Raw genomic sequence first — 6,000 nt, forward strand, 5'->3', positions numbered from 1 at the left:
CTCACGCCTAGACTGCTGGAATAACTGTTGGTAGGTCTATCTGCCACAAGTCTCTCCCTTCTCTAGTCCACCCTCCACTCAACTGTCAAAGTCTGCCCAGGTCGTGCCACCTTCCCCCACTCACTAAACTCCCACACCTCTCTATCACTTCAGAATCAAATATGCAATTGTTTGGTATTCAAAGAACTTTACAACCTGTAAAGTCTTTCACCACCACTGCCCACCAACATACCCTCCTTGAATAAGACAGTCCTTCTTCCAGCTCCAAGAATTTTCCTTGCCTGGAATACTCTCTCTCCTCATCCTCACCTGGCTCCCTTGGCTTCCTCCAAGTCCCAGCTAAAATCCCACCTTCTACAGGAAGCCTTCCCCAATTCCCTCGATCTGATTCTTTCTCTCTGTTGATTATTTCCAATTTATCCTCCCTATATCTTGTTTGGACATAGTCTTTTTTTCCATAATGTCTCTCCCATTAGACTGTGAGCTCCCAAGAGCAGGGGCTGTGTCCCCAGCACTTAGCAAAATGCCTAGCATATAATATATGACTGACTGATGGGACAGAACATTAGCCTTGAAGTCAGAAGGACCAGGCTTCCGACACTCTCTAACATCTACTGACCGAATGACTGGGCAAATCCTTTCATCTCTGGGTCTGTTGCTAGATAACTCTCTAAGACTATAAATGATAGATGTATTGATGATCTGTATCACAGTGAAAGGCATTTCCACAAGCAAGTGTCTCATCACATGAAATCAAAGGTTCAGAATTAATAAAAAAAAAAAAACCAATGGTAATGCTAATAAAATAACAGCTCACCATTGCAAAGTGCTTTTCAGCTATTATCTCCTTTGTTCACAATCCAATTCCACCAGCAATTATTAAGTGCCTACTGTGTGCTAGACAACATGCTTAAAAACTCAGATCAGTGCAAGCTGGAAAGCCCAGACTAGGATCTTGGCACCAAACACAGACAGGAAATCTCAAGAGCCATCCTTATAGCCAAGGGGAGACTTGTTGTATAGCCACAGAATGAAGACTCATCAAGCAACTAAACGTATCTCCATGGCTTATATGAAGTTGGAGATACTGATGCCTGCTTTTAAGTTGGGGGTGAAGGGCTCCTATTACGCATCCCCAAGTAGGACTATAGAACAAAAGGGAACATTCTTTTCTATGTTCTAGTGACATTATATCACTATATTCTATAGAAGAAAGAAGGGACATTTTACAGCTTGGGAAAGTGAGACCCAGAGAGGTGAAGGGGCCTCCTCCAGGTCACACAGCTAGCACGTAACAGAGCTAGAATTTATCAGACGTGCTGACCAGAGCCATAGCTATCAATTCTGCTGCTCTGGGCAAACACTATAAAACCGTGCTTAGGGGCATGTAGTAAAACTAACTCACTTGATTTTCTTTAACATAGAATGTGAGATTTTAATTGGGACTTAATCTTCCCCACCCCATCCCCTTATTCCTAGTGCCTTCCCTCTGTTAATGATTTCCTATGTATCCTGTCTCTAGCTTGCCCAGTATAAATTTGTTGACATACTTTCTCCTCCATTAGATTTTGAGATCCTTAAGGGCAGGAACCGTCTTTTGTCTCTTTTTGTATCCCCAGTACTGCACACAGTAGACACTTAATGAACGTTTATTGACTGATTGGTTGGGTTCAAGGGAAATACAAGACACAAAGCCACATGAAAAGAATCAGAAGAAGAAGGAATTCACTTGGGAGGAAATGCATCATCTGGTAGCTTTCTGTTTTAACTAACTATTCCTCTTACTTTAGCACTAATCACAGGCATTTCTGAAGAATGCAGGCACTATTAGCACTCTCTGAATGTCCACGTCCTGGCACTTGGTCCTAGTTGCCCCTCCCTAGTTCCACTTCTGCTGTGCCTTTTTCATAACTTCCTCACTGCTGAGTGGTGGTTGGGTGACTTTGGGCGGCTGTTGTTTCTCTCTCCTTTGCTAGGGTACCAATTAGCATGATTTAAAAGATGAGCTTCTAAAAAAGAAAATCAACTATTGGCCAATCCATTTTCAGGCTTTGAACAATTCCATCCTTTTGGCCAATGACGGCCAAGTGACCCACATTTTAAAAGCATTTACAATAAAATGATAGCACATCCTTTTGTTCCACTGGCTTTCCCAGTGAAAAGCTAAAATGTTTTAAAATTGTCCCCTTTCTGACAAAGGTAATGGCTGTAATATATTTCAGGCCTCCCCTTGTGGAGCTCAGAATGGGGAGAATAAATAAAGATCACAGCTGTGGATACTTTATGGCCTGCTGGGGGAGAAGACGGGCGAGGAGGCCAAAAGCAGATGGACCGTGTGTCAACTGATGCAGCTGGGAAAAGAGAAAAGGAAACCCCCTCCAAGGCCTCCTCTGTAACTTGGAGCCCAAGATAAATGGTGCTCTCCTGTTTGGAGAAGGGGGGGAAAATGGAGGTCAAATTCAATAAAGCCTGGCTGAAAAGAGCTGGGCCCCACAGGGGAAGCCTTTCTTCTCCTCTTTCCAGGCAGATCCCAAGAGAAATGAGCAAAAGTGACCGCAGACAAGGTGGGGGCGGGTGTTCACAGCCAAGGAAGGCAACAAAAGCCCATCCTGGCAAACTGTGACAGTGGCTGAGGGCCCCCCAGCCCTGAGTGCTGGAGAGGGCATGAGAGAAGGAGCCAGTGCCCTGGTTGACAATGATGGGCCAGGGATGCCCTTTCCCCTCTGCTTCATGCCCTCATAGATTCATGGTATTTAAAGATGGAAGGATTGTAGAGATATTCCAGGCCAATCCTTCCATTTTACAATGGAGAAACTGAGGTCCAGAGGGGCTGAGGCTTTGGCTCAAGGTCACAGGTTAACCAATAGAGATAAGATTCAAACACCAGTCTCCTGACTTTGTCCAATGCTCTGTACACGATAGATATTGGTGGGAAATAAGAGGACTGCATGGCAGTCAGTGACTAGATGCCTTGATCACACCAGACTGGGAGCCAGGAATCCTAGGATGGGAGATTTAGTTTTGCTGTGGGACCCTGGGCAAGTCATCCATTTACTATCTATTTACAATCTTGGGTTCAAATTCCATTTTCTCCAGATATCTTCCTCATTAAATTGTTAGCTTCTCGAGATCAGGGGCAGTATTTTTGCCTTTCTTTGTAACTCCAGCATTTAGCACCATGCCTGGCCCATAGCAGGCACCATCATGAACTAAATGGGAGTGGGAGTAAAGTAAAAAAGTAAAATGGGAATGGGAGTAAAAAGGCATCCAAGAGTCCCTTCTGGCTCTGACATTATCAAAGTCAGTTTGCTTGTGTCTTCAAATCCATAAGAATTGTACGTGAAGTTGAACCACACCTACCCCTAGACTGCTCAGCAGTTTCTCGAGTTCCTGATCCAAACATCAACATCTTCCTTTAAAGAAAGAAGGATCCCCACCATGGCATCTGCTCCACATCTGGTGTAAAAGGACAAATTCAATCTTGCTCAAGTTCTCATGAGATAAAGGGTTCATAGAAATCTAGTCTAGGGGCTGTGAACTGGAGGTTTAGGGAAACTGTATTGTTAGATAAATGTCAGGGAGTCCATGAACTCAGAGAGGAAAAAAAACCATTCTTCTCTGCACTAAGCTTTGGTTTCCTTCATAATCTTGTGTCTTTTATTTTATACGTTTAAAAATCTGCTTCTAAGAAGGCACCACCAGACTGACTGCCCCTGTGGCATTTGAAATCCCAGCCCTGACATTAAAAATCTGCATGACCTTGGACAAGTCCTTCATCTCTCTAAGACTCCATCATCCCTCTAAATAGGGATAGTAAAACTGACACTATTCACTTCACAGGGTTGTTATGAAGAAGGTGCTTTAAAAATGCTCAAATCCTATAGAAATGGGACATTATTACTATTTGGAGGTATTCTATAAAAATCCCTAGATTGATTGGGAAATGACTAAACACTTTTTGGTCTGCATGAGTACCATGGAATATTATTGGCCATAGGAAATAATATGGTAAATACAGAAAAGCAATGGAAGACTCATATGAACTGATGTGGAGAGCAATGCAGAGAATCAGAAAAACAACACACATAATGACTGCTGTGGTTTCTCTGTTTTCTCAGTCATGTCTGTCTCGCTTGGTGTTTTCTTGGCAGATACTGGAGTGGTTTGTCATATCCTTCTCCATGAGAAAACTGAGGCAAATAGGGTAAAGTGACTTGTCCAGGGTCACACAGGTACTTAGGGTCTGATGTTAGATTTGAACTCAGATCTTCCTGACTCCAGGCCCAGCACTGTATGCCCTTTGGTACCACCTACTTGTCTATACAATGACTACAACATTGTAGATGAAAAAATGACCACCAGAGACCAATCCCAATGAAATGAAATTATGATCATCAAGCTTGGTTCCAAGGACAAGATGGTAGAAGGCTCCTCTACCTTCTTCGCAGATGTGAGAGATCAGGGGCATGGAGAAGCGCACTTAATTTTTTGATGTTGGTTAGTTTTGCTGAGCTGTTTTCCTCTTTTTTCTATAGTCTTTGTTATAAGGTCTGGTTTCCTGGGAGAAGGAAGGGAGAGGAGTATGATGGGAAATGTAGGTCATGTAAAAACAAAAGATATGTAACAAAAATATATTTTAAAGAATAAAAGTTTTCAAAATGAAGATATCAGAATTTTATCTCGCTCCAGGGGCACCATTCTTGGTGCCATCATAGAAGTCAGAAATCATAAGTTTTTTCTCTGTGCCTAACACTATGCTAGACACTGTAGATGCTCAGGTGCTAGGTATTGGAGGGAGATCCAGAAAAGGATAAGAATTGATCCCCACCCACAAGAAGTTTGTAGTCTAGTAACAGTGGATAGAGTGCTGAGTTGGAGTCAGGAAGCCCTCGTTTCAAATCTCATCTCCAGGGGCATGCTGGGAAATGTTTAGCAAACAGCCTCATTCCCCACCAATGTACAACACATTTTTTAAGTTTAATTTGCATTATTAACTCTACCTCCATCACTTTCTTAGAGTCAGGATAACCTGAGTTCAAATGCCACCTCAGATACTGGATGACCCTGTGCAAGTCAGTTATCCTCTGTTTGCCTCAGTTTCCTCATCTGTAAAATGAGCTGGAGAAAGAAATGGCAAATCACTCCAGTACTTTTGCCAAGAAAATTTCATGGACAGTTTTGGAGTACTGGATGCTACATTCACAGGGTCAAAAAGAACTGGACATGACTGAACAGCAAGAACCATCACTTTCTTATGTCTAGATAACCAACAAAACAATAAATCCATCTCTATTTTATAGGATTTGCTGAAATTTACACTCAGTTCTCATGGGCCAATTCAAACAGGCTTCAGCACATCCTTACCCTTCTCAGACATTTCTTAGCTGTATGACCTTAGACTAGTTACCTAATAACTTCCGTTTCCTGATCTATAAAATGAAGGCATTTCACTCAATGACTTCTAAGACAGGGCCCTACAAGCACTAAATTTTATCATTCTATGATCCTAAGACTAGCAGATAATTAATGAGTCATGCTCTAATAATTTCAAAGATTTGTGATTACATGGCTCCCTACATGAAGATCACAGCTGCTCCATGACCAAATAGATGGTCTTAAAGATTTGCTATTGCCAAGAATAAAAATTCATTTGCTTGCGGCCAACCTAGTGATGAGACTGTCCTTACTTAACTGAACTGGTCCTTTGTCCATCTTTGGGTCCCTACTTCAAGATTCTAGCTTGTCAGGGGCAGGGAGGAGGGGAGGGGCTGTCAGAATTTGCATTTCATTGGCAAAGCTTTCCAGAGCCCAGGGTCCTCCTCATGCCACAATGAAGCCCTGGGGTGGGTGTCTAGTCCTCAGATGATACAATAAAGATAAGAGTTGAATTTTATATAAAACTTGAATACATCAAGGATCTATGACATTCTCAACAGAATGTAAGTTCCTTAAGGGCAGGGATTATTTTCCTTTTTTCTATGTATCCCCCTTACCTAGCAA

Source organism: Notamacropus eugenii, chromosome 3, assembly GCF_028372415.1.
Source record: "Notamacropus eugenii isolate mMacEug1 chromosome 3, mMacEug1.pri_v2, whole genome shotgun sequence".
Taxonomy (NCBI): Eukaryota; Metazoa; Chordata; class Mammalia; order Diprotodontia; family Macropodidae; genus Notamacropus; species Notamacropus eugenii.